Source organism: Rhea americana, unplaced genomic scaffold (genome assembly GCF_003343005.1).
Source record: "Rhea americana isolate MKP2758 unplaced genomic scaffold, rheAme1 scaffold_290, whole genome shotgun sequence".
NCBI classification, from domain to species: domain Eukaryota; kingdom Metazoa; phylum Chordata; class Aves; order Rheiformes; family Rheidae; genus Rhea; species Rhea americana.
In genome coordinates this window covers 150,539-165,999 of record NW_028186413.1, presented here as the reverse complement: position 1 = coordinate 165,999, position 15,461 = coordinate 150,539, and positions in this window count along the sequence as shown.

Sequence of the window (15,461 nt, the reverse complement as noted above, 5' to 3'; positions counted from 1 at the left end):
AAAGAAAGAAAAGAAAAGAAAAAGTAAAATTTTAGAATTTCAAATGTCCTAATCCTGGTGTCCTTGCCTTATGTTCTTTTTATAACATGTCCATTTGGGGTTTTCTGCCTGTTAGGCCTCTGAGTTTTGACCTATTGGCATGTCAGGGGAGATCTGATGCTAGTGTTATTTCTCTTTTTAAGGTCCTTTGCCTTAAAGCCTTTGGGGAATTTTGTGTACAAGAAAAGTTTCCATTTTACAGTCTCCAGTTTTATTTTATTGGTTTAAAACCAATGTCTGCTTGGAAAAGCTAATGATGCTTTTTATTAGATTAGCTGAGTACTTCATTGACTGTTTTTTTTTTTATTATTTTTTTTTATGGTGGGAAGAAATGTCTTGAAAAAACAACAGGTTTTTGTCCCTGTACTTACAATATAACATCCTATTTTCTAATGACTTTCATTAAGGGGTACTTGTTTTCACAGAAATAGAAGCAGATAATACTTCTAAAACAAATATTATGTGACTATACATCAAAAATTAGGTTACTTCCCCATCCATTATCTTTATCTTGATAGGATCTTTAATATATACCTTTTGGCAGTTTTATTATTTTGCCTGGGAATCCTTTCATTCTTACATTGTTCAGTGCCTAATTTTATCCAAATATTTTTTAATATCAAATCATATTTCCTATTTCCATCTGACCTGGTTGCTCAGTGCAGGGGATCTCAGTTTTTGGATCTGGGACTCCTCACACTTTTTCTCATGGAGCTGTGGACCCATGTRGAGATTTCATGGATTCCTCTGTGGTTTATATATATTATTCACCTTGCAAAGGCCTCTTAGAGSCAGGCAGACCATGGACCCGTGTGGCCTGCATTTGGCAGGGGAGCATCACTGGCTGAGGCACCTTTAAGCCTTTTCCATCTTCAGTCAGGCTATCRGCAACTGCTTCTATCTTTCTGTTTTTATCAGCTCCCTGAAGGAGGCTTGCACCTCAGGTACCATTGATCTTATTTCAGATAATAATTCCCTAATATCCATCTTTGTGGCACACACTTTCCTGTTCAACATCAAATTTATTTTTATTTGCTTGTGATACCAGTCTGGTCCTACAGAGGGTTCTAGTGCCTTCTTCCAGCGCTTTTGAAAGAAACAAACCTATTTCTTTTTTTGTTTTGTTTGTTTGTTTAACTTCATCACTACACTTGGTCTCAGTGAACTCCAGAGACTTTTTAGCTGGGAGCCTCAAATTTCCTAAAAAATGAGCTGTAGACTTTCAGACTCCCTTTCTCTGCCARATCTAGTACCGTGTTACTGCTCTCCTCTGTTGCAGGGAATAAGGAGGAGGTGGACCAAGGCTAGCRCTCTGGGGCTCAATTCCTTTCACTGAACGAAGAAGCCTTTTGTTGCTTGTTACTACTTACAGATRCCACAGGTAAAATAACAGCAGATTTTTAAATTAATTTTGAGTGATTATAAAAGGCCATGGCATTGCTTCTTCYGGAGTCTAACACTCTACTGTTATTTCTCCAGGTAATGGCACAGAAAAGAAAACTTGTGTCTTCTAGACTTTCCATGGAYTCTCTGAGGAAGACCACAAAATGTCTGCTGCATAACTTAAGTTCTTTTAAAGTCTCACTCAGGAAGGTGTGTGTGCTCACAAAGATATGTGACATTCCCTGAGTTATCCTTCTTGGAGGTATCTGTACACACTAAGGGCAGCAGGAGACCACTAGCCCTGACAGGTCATGGGGAGAACTCTAGGGGAGCTTATTTTCTCTTGCTCCAAAGCTCCCCAGCAAGAACCTCCAACAGCCCCATTTTAATGTTTAGTCCTGAGCAAGGACTATGATTCATGCTGGTGCTAACCCTGTGGTATGTTGCTCTGCCCAGACCTACTCCATGCCAAGGCAAGTTCCAGTAAGCTCACCAAAGAAATAGTCCCTGGCCACACCTAATGCTCTTGGTTAAATAAGTGCTGAAGGAAAGGAGGAAAATTGTTTTGCTTGAGGAAAAACGACATTGCATTCTCCTACGAAATAAAATATACTAAATTGCCTACAACACTCGCTACTGTTAAGTCTGAAGTTTAACTATGTGCCGTAACAGCTGTATTACAGGCCAAGAGGGAATTTAGGTAGCTTTTCAAACAAGAAACAACTTAGTAGGTTTGGTATTTCTAAGGAGTTCTCATACAAAGTAAAAATATCAATAAATTGAACCTGAGTTTCAAAATTTATTTTCTTTCTAATTCATTGCCTGCAGGAAAATATATGATATTCCAGTGTCTGAACTTATGCAAGTCCACGTATTTCTACTTATGTTTTGTCAATTTACAATGGTTGAGAATTTGGTCAAGTATTTTATTGACTTTCTAGCAAAAGGAAAAAAAGATCATCAATGCAATTAAAGCCAGGTGCTGAAGCACTAAGTCCAGCTGATTCAGTTACTCAGAATTCAGAATTTATAAAGTTTGAATGACACAGCATAATAAGTCCAATAAAAGAGAAATTGGGACCAAGTTTACATAAGCAAGCACAGTACACTTTTGGAATATGGTATATTTCAGTGTTAGAAAGAAGAAAGAAAGAAGAATGTAAATGCATTTAYTGAAACTTCTTTTCTCTCAATGTTAAGGACAAAGAAACAAATCAGAAGAGAGCAAAACATGCGCCGACTGCATTAAATAAAGCTGATTCAGACAGAGCTGATTAAAAGAAATTTGTACCTCGTCATAGTGACAGATGTAATTTGGGTCCTGTTAGTTCTCAGAGGATCCATCAGAAGATTGACTTATACTTTAAGTCATAACCTTTGCCTTTATTGCCAAATTTCAGGATTAAAACAACAACAGCAACAAACCCTGACTCAGAGCACAAGTAGTGCAAGAGTGGCCAAAACTCATTTTTAGGATAAATAAGAAATAACAGCTTTCTTTGACTTACCATTTTTTCCACTTCTCTCCATACCTGGTGTAAATGTCTGTATCTATACTTACTCATTTGATACTAACAGCTGTATCCATACTTGCTGCATTTTCCCAGAAAAACTATCATCGACAGCTTTATGAGACACTACCAAGATTTCAGTAGTTTTCTCTCACTCCTTCCAGTACCATAGGTCTAGTTCTTTATTTCTTTTCTAATCCCTCAGCTGATCATCCTCCACTACAATGACTAATTTTTAGTGGCAGCCTTAGAGAAAAAAACACACAAAATATGCTTTTCTTCTGATGAAGGACATTCAATGATATGCAGAGACAGCAGTGTTCATCCCATGATTTGGAGAAAATCACTCGCTGAGTGGAACAAAAGCCGCATAGTAACTCTTAGTGTACGTGAGCATACATGGTCTCTCTCCGCCATATATGAAAGGAAGTGCCAGGGTCCTCTCCTCCAAGTGAAGATACAGGGCTAGGGACTTGGCAGGGAAGGGTCTCATGGGTAGATGTGACAGGTTAGTGTGTGACTTAAGGTTCAGTGGAGGAAGGAAGAAGTTGGTAGAAGTGGAGAGCACATATTTTTGATCCTGATTTAGAAAAACAAAGATATGATCAAAGATTTAAGGAGATAATGGTGTGTGGAGTTGAGGTTTGTAATTGAAAATAGTGCTTAGATGGACCATTAGCATGGGCAGTGGATGGGTCACTAGCACATTTTCCTTTTGAAAAAAAAAATACCTCAGAGCATTTTTTTTTTTTTTTTGAGGCTATTGGTCAGAACTCAACCTTTGCAGATGCCACCATCGGTATCTTACTTCTGGAGATTCTGATGTATCACTTATCCCTCAGCATACGTCTACCCTTTCTGTAGCTGTGGAATTTCTTCACTCCAGTCTGAGATTTTTTCTCAGAAGGCAGTAAGAAGCAGTAGAGCAATTGTTAGTTGCTACTCTTTTTCTGATTTCAACTCCCATACCTCCCAGAGGAGATTTTTGAGTGAAGAAATTGAGTTTACAAAAGGAACGTTGAATGGTTGTCTTTCTCCCAAAGGCAAGGAAATAAGAGTATATTTTTTCTCCAATAGAGYTGAAAAGTCTTTGGAGGATTAGAATTTCCTTTGTCATTAGAAGACTACCTCTACSAAAGGCAGTTTTACCCCATTTACCCCATATTGTAGCTAATAACCCCAGTCTTCCAACTTTGTATCTCTGTGSCTAAGTGTTGAGGAGAGGAATAAGCAGTTATTGCCCATCTGGGGAAGTTTGGTGGGAGGAAATATGACAGAGTGTGTGACATGATAGGTAGTCAGTCAGTCCTTTGTRGTTAGGATCATAATTTCACACAGGACCAAGCCTTACTCCCTGACAGTTTTGCAAGATTGCTCACTCTTCCTGAAGTGGCTATTCTGTAGTTTCTGCTGTATGATATATGCCAGGTGTTTGCTTTACTTTCCATGTTAAAGCTAGCTTCAACTCTGTGTTCATTCTTCCTTCTCTACTTCCAGTATTAAACCAAGGGTGGAAATTTAAAAGTCACTTATCATAAGACAGGATCTAATATTTAGAAAAGTTATGGGCAAATGTGTCATATATTTCACTGCTTGAATATCTGCCTCTGTGCCATCTGAAGGGAACACTTTTGTTCAATAAGAAATGCTTATGCTGATTCTCAGAAGAGATGTGGCTATAAAAGTGTAATACTATTTGGGTCCTTCAAGATTTACTCTGCCAATGATTTTCTCAGTACATTACAGAACTAGTTACAGCTGTAATATAATGCAGATATGATCTGTGTTTAAATGAGAAAAGCTGAACTGAGTAGCTTAGTGTATTCTATACCAGAATACCAGTTTCTTGCAGAACTAGGATCTTCTCAGAGCAAATCTTAGAAAAGAATGAGACATATAGCTTACTGCATATCATAACACCCTTCCTTCCATGGGAATTTATCAAGGATCACTTTTACCATTTCTTGGGAGGAATACAGCAATTTTTCAACAGTGCACAGGACCACTTCAGAGAAGAGATGATTATCACATTTTTTAGAATAAATGTTTTTTTAAGCCAAGCATAAACACTTGGCAGAATCAAGACAATTTGGCTAAGACTATTTCCTTGCAAAAGATTTTGTTGCATGTTTAATGGTGGTAAGACTATTACATTTATATATGTGACTGTCCTGTTACAAGGAAAAAAATATATATATATTTCCTTAACAGAATGACTGATAAGCCTTTCCCATGGTTACACTTGCTTTTATGCAAATGTTATTCTATTTAATCTATAGAGATTTAGAAGGTAAAAGTGATGAACAGAAGAAGAATTAGTCCAAAAAAAGATCTGGACATTTACTCAAGGGAAACATATCACCCATAATGCCTACCAACCTTTCTTTAGATCAAATCCTCAGCTAAAGTAAAACAGCTCTTTAGGTTTTCCTTAGTGAGGGCAAGGTGGGGAAGGGATAACCAAAAAAAACAAAAAACAAACAAAAAACCCCCCAAAAAACCCCACTTAATTTGCTAAAATTGTTAAGATCATAAACTAAGGTGTTCTGGCTGCAGGTTCTTAGTTGTAATTATATATAATATAATTATACATATATATATATATATAATTTCATTGATCATATATTCATCCTGTTTGACATTACTTTCATAATTATGATTATTCTGGTATTCAGAAGGTTAGCCATCAATTTGCAGAAAAGTTGCTTGCCAAATTTCATGGCTATTTACATTTGTATTTACTACAGTTGGGCAGTCAGAGAAGGTAACTGCATGCATTAGGGTGTATGTGATATTTCTTTACAGAATGTATTTGTACTCCCATATGTGCATACACATAAAATTTATTCATCATTTTTCACAAAACACATCATTTTTCCTCAAAGCCATCTTATGTTAAAGCTAGGCATTTAACATATATTGGGACTACATAGACTTCATCATTTAAGATGGTTTTCTTCTGACATATTTTCTCTACTGTTTGAGGGTTTTACTCTCGTGGAAACCTTATGAACTCATAACAGGACCCATATATTCATCTGGTTTTATCTGCTAAGAATAATATCAAGATGACAGGGAAATAACGTACTGCTCTGACAGAGACTGAGTACCTTGATATAGAGTTTGCATTCTCTGATGCAGCAAGATAAATTACAGGGTTCCATTATACCACTTTAATACTTTTTATGGTAACAGAAACAGGGTGGTCATTGATAACAGATAAATAAATTGATCTGTTAATTTGAAATTGAACTCCCTGCTGGCTGAAACTGATGCACTGTTGGTCCTTTTGTCTTACTAAGTTGACTACATCAGTGAAGCTCAATGAATTTTTTTTTTTTTTTCACATTTTGGGGGTAGGAGGAGGTGCCAAAATATTTTGCTTTCTTAAACCGAGTTATTGGTGCGTAGGAGTCTACAGGAAGTGTTTAAATTCAAAGTGATTTAGAATCTTTCTTTTGTATCTTCTKTCAGATAGCAGTAGCCTTTACTACGTATCTGAATGTTACTATCTCAATGTTACTATCTTCCTATGTGTGTGGCTAATCAGTATTTTATAATCATATACATCATTTTAATGTCCGAACATTAAATTCTTCTGCCTTTGAGCCTTCCTATGCTAGTTTTTTTTCTCCTCTAAACTTGGTACACGTGCATAATGTYGTTGAAGCTATTTTGTACTTGCTGGAGTTTGACCTCAGCATTTTAGTGCAAATAAATGAAGATAGGAGGAAAAGAAACAAGGCGAGATTTATAAGATGGGGCTAAAGGTGATAAAACAAATTATGAACTGAGAAAGAGTGGGGCAGATGGATGGGAAAGAGTGAGCAAAACGGCACTTGCAGTTGAAGTGGAGCACGACTGTAGGCAGATCCAGAAGTGCCGACGTAGCCGGTGCGGCAGGTGTGGTCTCTTCAGGAGCCTCTGCACTGCTCCTTCCACGTTTGACTGCAAGAGCAAGAGCCGAGCACGTAGAGGGCTATAATCGCGCTCAGAGACTCCGTTGTTTATGACTCGTCGGAGAAAGGATGAGCAGCATCTGAAGCTAACCACAAAATGAACATCCTAAAGTCGTAACAGGCCGGGTGGTGCCATTTGTCCTCTTTGTTACTGTCTGTCGGGAGGGTAGATTAATGTTCGGTCGTTTCCTTCTCTTGTTGCAGTCTTTTGCTATGATAATAAAGTAGGAGAATTTGAATGTCTTGCATGTCCTTGGAGTGCAGGAGCATTTGACATTTTCCGTTTTAGTACCTAGCTCTGCTTTCCCCAGAAACGGGTAGAGCTGTAAATGTTGATGAGTGGAATGACTAGCCAACCAAAATCAAGAACATTATAAAGGTCAAGGTGATTTACCAYGACCAGTTTTTTTGTGGCGTATTCTGCGCACTAAATACCGTCACRAAGTTTTCAATAAAAACAAGGAAGGAGCACACAGTTTTTGCTGAAAAGACAGTAGCAATAGTAATAAGAAACAGATGAAAAACAAGCCACTTTTCTTACCATCCACAGATTCTAATTATATGGTCTCTTTTTTCATATATATAAAATAGCTTAAATTTCTAATTTCTTTTGCATTCGAAATTACATTCAGGACAACAAAACTGAGTAAGATCCATTGAAAATAGACTAATATACCAAAAAATATTCTTCATAGTGCTTCATTTTAATATTGTGTGGCTTTTTCTCCTCTTTTTTTGTCTCATAAASATTAAAATTGAAAATCAACGGTAACTGCATCATTCCAAAGAGAAATGGAAAATGACATTTGTCAATCCAGCACAAAATGGTTGCAAAGAGTTTATGTATGTTGTCATAAAACACAGCTGTGATATTGCTATAATTTGAGCCAAATACAAATTGTAATTTTAATGGCAAAATGTTTCTGTTGTTTAAAGCTCKCACAAAAACATGATTATGTGTAATGTTTTGCTCTCATCCAACTGGAGAAAACTGCTGCCCAAACATGGACATACACTTCTATTATTAGATTTAATCTATTTGCACATCAATTTCACCCTTCTTAGTTCACTGATCACTACAAAAAATATGCATCCAAAATGCTGTGAAACAGATTCTATTATAAGAGAAATTATTTAATCAGCACACAGGACTGGAGAAAGACCTAAAGTAAGAGCATTTCAATGCAAAATAAGAAGCTCAGTGTAGACAGGTCACAGATGCTTCTTCTTTCAAATTTTCCTATAAACTGGAATTCATGGCCATTGTCTCCAATCTGGCATGCTGTGATCTCAGATTACACAGAAAACAGGAAAACAAAGTTATTTTTTCACTCCTTACATTTAGGTTGCCAAATCTGATCCATTCTAAACTCTGTATCTATGTCAAATGATGAATTTCTTAAAGACAAAATAGTTTTGACTGGAAATTTTAAGAAAAATAGTACCATTCTGAGCTGTAAATACAAATACATTTTGATTTTTTTAAACAAAAACATAAAGTCTACATTTTTATTGAGAATAATAGAAGTGATCTTTTATTTAATAAAATGTTAATAAGAATATAGCAAGCAGATTTTGGTGGGATTTTTAGTTATAAAATGGCTTATTTGTTTGCATGAGTTTTTTGACATTCTGGAATTATATAGGTTCAGTTACAACTTTTTCCCAAACACATCATTTTCCAGTTTTATTTTTATTGAATTATGTCAAAATTTGAGTGAAAAAAATGTTAGATTATTGTTAGAACACACTTTATTTTGTTGTGGTTTGTATTGTTATAAATAAAATATATCTCATGCCGCCTGGATAACTTTACTGCAAAGAGAAGTGTTATCAAAATAGGTAATGGTTATGGTTGAGAAAATAAACACAAAAGAAAGCTTAAATCTAATTCAACAGAAGATTACTCTGCCAGTCAGACATAAAAGAAAATATATTTTAGAGACAATGTTTATGCTTGTGCTTCATTTTTCTGATGTTCTTTTCTCCTTCCTCTGCTTGAATTGTACCTCACTTTGAGCGCAATATGACATCCTTTGATTTGCTAACAGATGTCATATTTACCTCAAAGATGCAAGATCAAAGCTTCTGAAGGCAGACCCTGTCAGACTGGCTAGTGACCAAAAAATAACGTAAATATTGTTTGCATTGTTGGATATKCACTTTTTTATGTTCTGTAGTGTCTAGATAAAAACATTTAATTAATTGAATTTCTTTTACGCTTAAATGTAATGGTACTTAGGGGAGGAAAAAAGAAAAAATAGTCATGAAATTAGCAAGAAGCTTCAAGTCAATGACTTGTTCTTCTAGCGTRAGCTAGGGGACATGTCTCTCTAAAACATCAGTCCATCCTCACACTACAAAATCCTTATCTTACATCAGTAATAATCTTAGTACTATGCAGCTGCATAGGTTTATCTGCAACAAGATCCCTCAAGCAGAGGTGCAGAATTTGCAGTGGCAGAAGTTTTCAAGGACGTCCCTGAAAAGCTGTCTCCYATGACATCAGATGGAAAAGCGAAAGTATGATAACATACCACCGAGTCTTATTTCTCAAGTCGTGAAATGTCCAATCACACTACTGTCCTCTGAAAGACARAACAGAGTCTGCCAAGGAAGGTGGCGGAGATACCTGGAGTTAGCCTGGACTTCGTGGTGCATTAACGTATTGTATGTCAACGGCCTTTGGTGTACTGTGTCTGGGCTAGAGGCCCAGTGGCATTTAGCCAGCGAAGGAAAGACAGAGCAGCCCTTGCACTTCCAGAAAATCTTTTCCTGGAGATCCCCTAGTGTCACCTGCCACAGATGACTTTTGACAATCAGAACTCTCTCTGAATTCTGATTAACTACATTTAAGTAAAAACTCTTCACAGTGTTATCGGTCAAAAGCTGGAGCAGATGGTTTAGGGAGGCTGTGGTATTTCTATCCTTGGCAAAATGAAAAAAAAAAATAGTTTGGATAAGGTTCTGAGCAACCTAATACAATTTCAAAGCTGGACCTGCCCTGAGGGAGTTGGACTAGATGGCTAGATCTAGTTGGACTAGATGGACTAGGGTCCTCTCAACCTAAATGATTTTAGGAGATGAGTCTTGTTATACTATATAACCAAAAAATACTATTCACTACTATTATTAATGCAGCTTTCATTTCCAAGTAATTTTCTATTAGTAATTCTTTGCTTGCCCCCCTTTTGGGGACAACCAATGAAGAACTAGAAGAATTTAGGAGATTCAAGAATATTAGTAATATAATTTCAATTAGCTTCAAAAAGGACCTCATAGCAAGAATTCTTCTTTCTCAATATCCTTTATAAGTACTGTGCTGGACTCTCTTATAAATCTTTTTTTTTCACCTAGTATGAAATGAATGTTTTTTGCTTATGACAAGATTGGACTTTGCTAGAGTAATGAAGTATTCATGTGTCTTTTTCTGAAAAGAGGACAGATCATGATGTAGGTTTTTAATATATTTTTCCCTTTTATACTTGTATAGTCTTGAATAAAACTAGAAGAAAAAATTAAAAAATATGTTTCTGGTATTCTCCTATAGCACAGATGTTCAAATATGGTAACTATACTTCTGAAGTCAGTATATATCATTTTCTGCTTAAGATGCAGAGAGGATCTGGGAGATAAGTATTCATAAATGGATTTTTCATTTCTCTTATTTGAAATCTTGATAGGGTCTTCTTTTTTGACAGTCTTGCTAATGGCTTTTGGGTGTTGGGGGAAAAAAAAGAAAAAAAAAGAGCCTAACTTTTAATATCATCAGTACTTACTGAAGGTTGCCATAATCTGCAGTTTTTCCGCCTGGAATGTGCTGTGCTTATCATAATAGCACTGTGATATTTAAGAATGTTATCCTTGCCAATTTGTGGATGAGCCTTGCTAAAAATGATTTCTTTGTTTTGCTGACATGAATGGAAAAGAGAAGAAATTGCAGGAGATGGGGAAGGAGAGATGGAGTTTGCTGAGGGAGAACACGTTTCAACAACCTCCTCCCCCACCCCCGTTTTGGAAAAGGATCTCCTTTTCCTCTTCAGTGTGTGCCCTGGAAAGAGATAAAGAACAATGTATCTTCATCTGGATATATGCCAAAGTATGTGGTTAAAGCAACCGAAGAGGGGGAAAAAAAATAAGAAATGACAAACTGCAAGGGAAGCACAGAGAGAAATGGCTCCTCTTCTCTGAGAGCRAGATGGGTGGTGAGGGAGAAGGGATGCTTTCTAGCCCTCCATTACTTTAGTTGCATCTTATCAYGCTTGAAGACCCAAATCACAGTATTTTTTGCATTATCTGTCCCTCTTCAAACCTAGACGCTGAGGATAGGAGTAGTTTCATCCAATTAGTTGTCTGAAAGTTTCCCATATTAATCAAAGTTATTACTTACTATCAAAGATTGAAAGAGCCTAGAGGAAAGAGAGAGGCACCTCCAGAGTGCAATTATTCCTAACCTCTAGGGACTAATTCAGACCACAGAGTACAAGCTTCTCTCTTAAGATGGCATGAATAGCTTTCCAGAAATGCCCCTCCTTCTCTCCACTGACTCTAGAGGAAGCAGTAGACACCTAGCTAAGCTGGATACCTGCGTTGCCAGACTTAGATAAAATAAATTTCCTCTTGAATTTCCTATATAGTTGACAACTGCCAAATAAAATCAGAATAATGAAAAGGAATTTACTCACTAGATTAATTTACAGTTAAATAAAAAATGTTCTCTTCAGCACCAGTGGGGTGTTGAATATATGAGAATAGGTATGGTGGAATGCCTTTTGTTGCTTAACAGTACAGAGAGTGTACAATATTTTAATTGCTAAGGTAAAAACTACATAGCAATTTAAAGTACAAGAGAAATTTGTGCAGTGATCTGAGATTCAAGTAAATTAGAGTGAGTAAGTTGTTTTATGTCTYTTTGCCTCAGTTTTCCTTTACTTAACATGAAGTATTAGCTCTCTGGAAGTAGAAATGATCTTGAGAAGAGCAGCAGGGGCTACTATCAAAAATGTGGAATAGCTTRTGTACTATGAGAGATTAAACAGACTAGTACTCTCCAACCTGAGGGGCAAATAAACATAAAATAAAATAATGACTGGCATAGAAAAAAAGTAAGAAGGAAAAAAAAATGCTTTGTGTGATGAAAAGGTTGGAGGAATCAAGTAAAAACATTAGATAAAAAGTTTAAAATAGGAAAAGGAAATACTCTTTAATAACATTGTGTTTGAAACTGCTGAATCATTTACAACAGGCAGTTGTAGACAACAGAAGTTTACATGGATTCAGAAAATGTTTATACAAAGTCATAAAAGAAAAATCTGTCAAATATAGTCTCTTCCACCAGAAGTCTCCAAATGGCTCATTGCCAAAAGATGCCACAGTATTTTGGGAGAAATATTACGTTGTATTTGTCCTATTGTTATATACTTTCCTAGACTGGATTTATTTACCAAAGTTGGGAAAACATTTTAAAGATGAGTTTCCTTCCACTAGTACTGGGCCCACGGTGAAGAGAAGTAACACAGTTGTTCTCTTTTCCTTTTCCTTTTCCTTTTCCTTTTCCTTTTCCTTTTCCTTTCCCTTTCCCTTTCCCTTTCCCTTTCCCTTTCCCTTTCCCTTTCCCTTTTTTCCTTTTCCTTTTTCCTTTTTTCCTTTTCCTTTTTCCTTTTCTTTTTCCTTTCTAAAATTACACTAAGAGACTTAGAGGGGTCTGCACTTTCTTCAAAATCAGGCAATCTAAAAACACACCCTATAAGACAGTATCTTTATATAAAACCACTCACTGTTTTGTCACCACTGTTGTTCTTCCTTTTTTATTTCTAATAAATAATGTCAGTTTAGCTCCTTGCCAGCATATGGTTAAAAATGTTACCTTTGACAACTACACTGCTTGCTGTGGTAACTGTTATACACTTAATGCTTGGATATGACCCTACGACAGAAAAAAGAGCTGATTTTCATATTTCCAATATAYTATCAGTGTGGAAGAAAAATCCTAGAAAAAATCAGTATTGCAGGTAGGACTTTCAAAACTTCTCATCTTGATCTTTCTTAGCTCTCTTGAAATCAAGCTTCCTTCAGCTTCAAATTAGGCACCTTAGATTAATACTGAATATTTTTATCTCACATCATAKGTGATATCACTAGTAATAGTGACAGGTTGCAAGTAATTATCAGTCAAAAATTCTTTTAGCATGACCAATTACTTTTATGTTATTTATTGATGCTAGATTCGGTGCATCATTTCTACAACTGTCATTACAGAAAATGTCATTTCTCAGTTTGGCAATTTAGAACCAATTGGCTGTTTGTTGTCTCCTAATGAAGTGCGGTCATCCCTAAAAACTCCAGTGATTTCACAGATTTCTATTTTATGTGGATCTGGACAGGAATTTTTGAATAAATTTGCTTTCCTTTAGAAAAAAAAAATGAATTAATCAAAACTGCAATTTCTTCCGTGTTGGTGTCATTGTACACGAATGGTTTCAACTGCCCTCTCAAATCTTTTCACATGATAGGAAAAAAGGTCTTCCTCTGATATCTTATTTTTAACTATTGGCAGTTGATGTAATGTCACAGATATCCCTGCAAAATATATCAGCAAATTAAAATGGAAATATCTTTTGTATTGGTAGAAGAAAATCAGTCCTGTCTGAACTAACTACTCCACGCTGTCTTTACAGCTGCTGGAGAAAARTAGGCAAGTCTGAGTTTCACTTACAGCCGTCTAAGTCCTACGTATTGTCTCCAAAATGTTTCTACTTCTCTCCCTTTTGTCCAAAGGGATTCTCATTTTGAAGCAGATTTTTCTTCCGTGAACATCCAAAGTCAAGTGACTTGACAAAGTCAATCTCGCCATAGTATGTATGTATGTATTTATTTATTTATTATTTAAATGCAACTGCTGAATGAAAATAATCAAACATTCAGATCTTAGCTGGTATATGGGTTCACAGGCTTTTGCTTATTGGGACCCTCRGTGCTAGCTACCAGATATTTTACATTCATAAAGTATTTTGTCTGAGAAAATGGAAATTAAATCTCTTCCTATGCTCAAACTCTCCCAAATCTCAGACATCGTTACCAGTGATGACACAGTCATCTCTGAAACAATCTGCTCTTTGTCTAACCTACAGAAAACATTTTGTTCACCGATCAGAGAGGGTTCTAAAGAGTGAAAAGTGGATCTGCTGTTTTCTCTGTATAAAACGCAAACAACTCTAGAATCACCTCAGTTCTAAAATGCTGGAACATGGAGAGAAATCAGTAAGTCTCAGATGTTTTGCTTGCCTTTGCTGGTCAAGTAACCCTGCCTCAAACCACAGTGACTGYTCTGGTAGGATGCCTGATAACCTCTAAAATATTCCTGTGAACCTTTTGTTTTCTTCTTTTTTAACACAGTGATAATCAGAACAAATTGATTTTGTTTCTGAGATTGCTAAAATCCTCCCAACACTTTCTTCAACACCGATACTGAATAAATCATTGTAATGTTCCCCTGAAGTGAATTGAAAATTAATTTACACAGCTAAGATGATCCTCCTAATAACAGGGTACATGGAATGGGGAAATTGGAAATCATTACCCAGCAAACATTATCTGCATCATTTTTGTAGCTGCTTTAGATTGCATTGTAATAGAAAATTAGGAGACTGGCTGTGAAGAAGTTTAAGAGGGTCCCCTGAAGAGCTTCTGCTTTAAAATTGATTCTTTAAGAAAGCATTAAAAAGCTATTGGAATTGATTGCCTGCTAATATAAAGGAAAAACTCTTTGCCACCATTTGTGTTAAAAAAGAGCATCTTCATTCATGCATGTTATTAAAACTACTGGCCTGAAAGCCCCTGTAGAAAGATAAAGGATATGGATGGGATATTAAAACAGCAATCTTTACTTTATCTGGGATTTAAAGTTAATATGTCGCTTTTATTAATTCAGCAGGAACCATTAGTTAGGATGTCAAATAAGGGATTTACAATTAAAATACTATAGAACACAGGTGTCTTTAGTAAACAGTGAAGTAGGAATTCTTCATTAATCTTCCAAGCATGAGGTGTACCCCTGCAAAGAATAAATCCTGAATTTACAGTTTTCTTTATTGCCTGATTTGCTATGCAGTAACAATAAAAGTTAGCTTTGATAACACCCCTGATTAGCTCCAGCAACTTCCACTGATGTGGAGTAATGAAGAACCAGATCTTTGCCAAGAACGAAATGGGATCCACCATCCCTTATTTACAAAGAGTCAAATGAATGAACTTTGGAAGATGGCACTGTATGTAATACATTTGTATTATCTTAAAATTATGCAGAAATATAATTTMTTTTCCTGATATTGAGCTTTTTAAAGCCATTTATGGTTTTCTGGTTTCAAACACATTTTGAACAAATTTTCCTTGTCTCTCTGAGTTTGGGATTACAGGAAACATTAAAAGGTAATGAATATTGGGGAGAAAAAAATGTTAATAATGATGCTATTTGAAAAAAAAGTATGAGTTTTAATGCAGCAGTTTACATAGATTATTCTTTAACTTTCATTTCCTTTCTAAACTGTAAAATAGATTATGGATAAGAGAA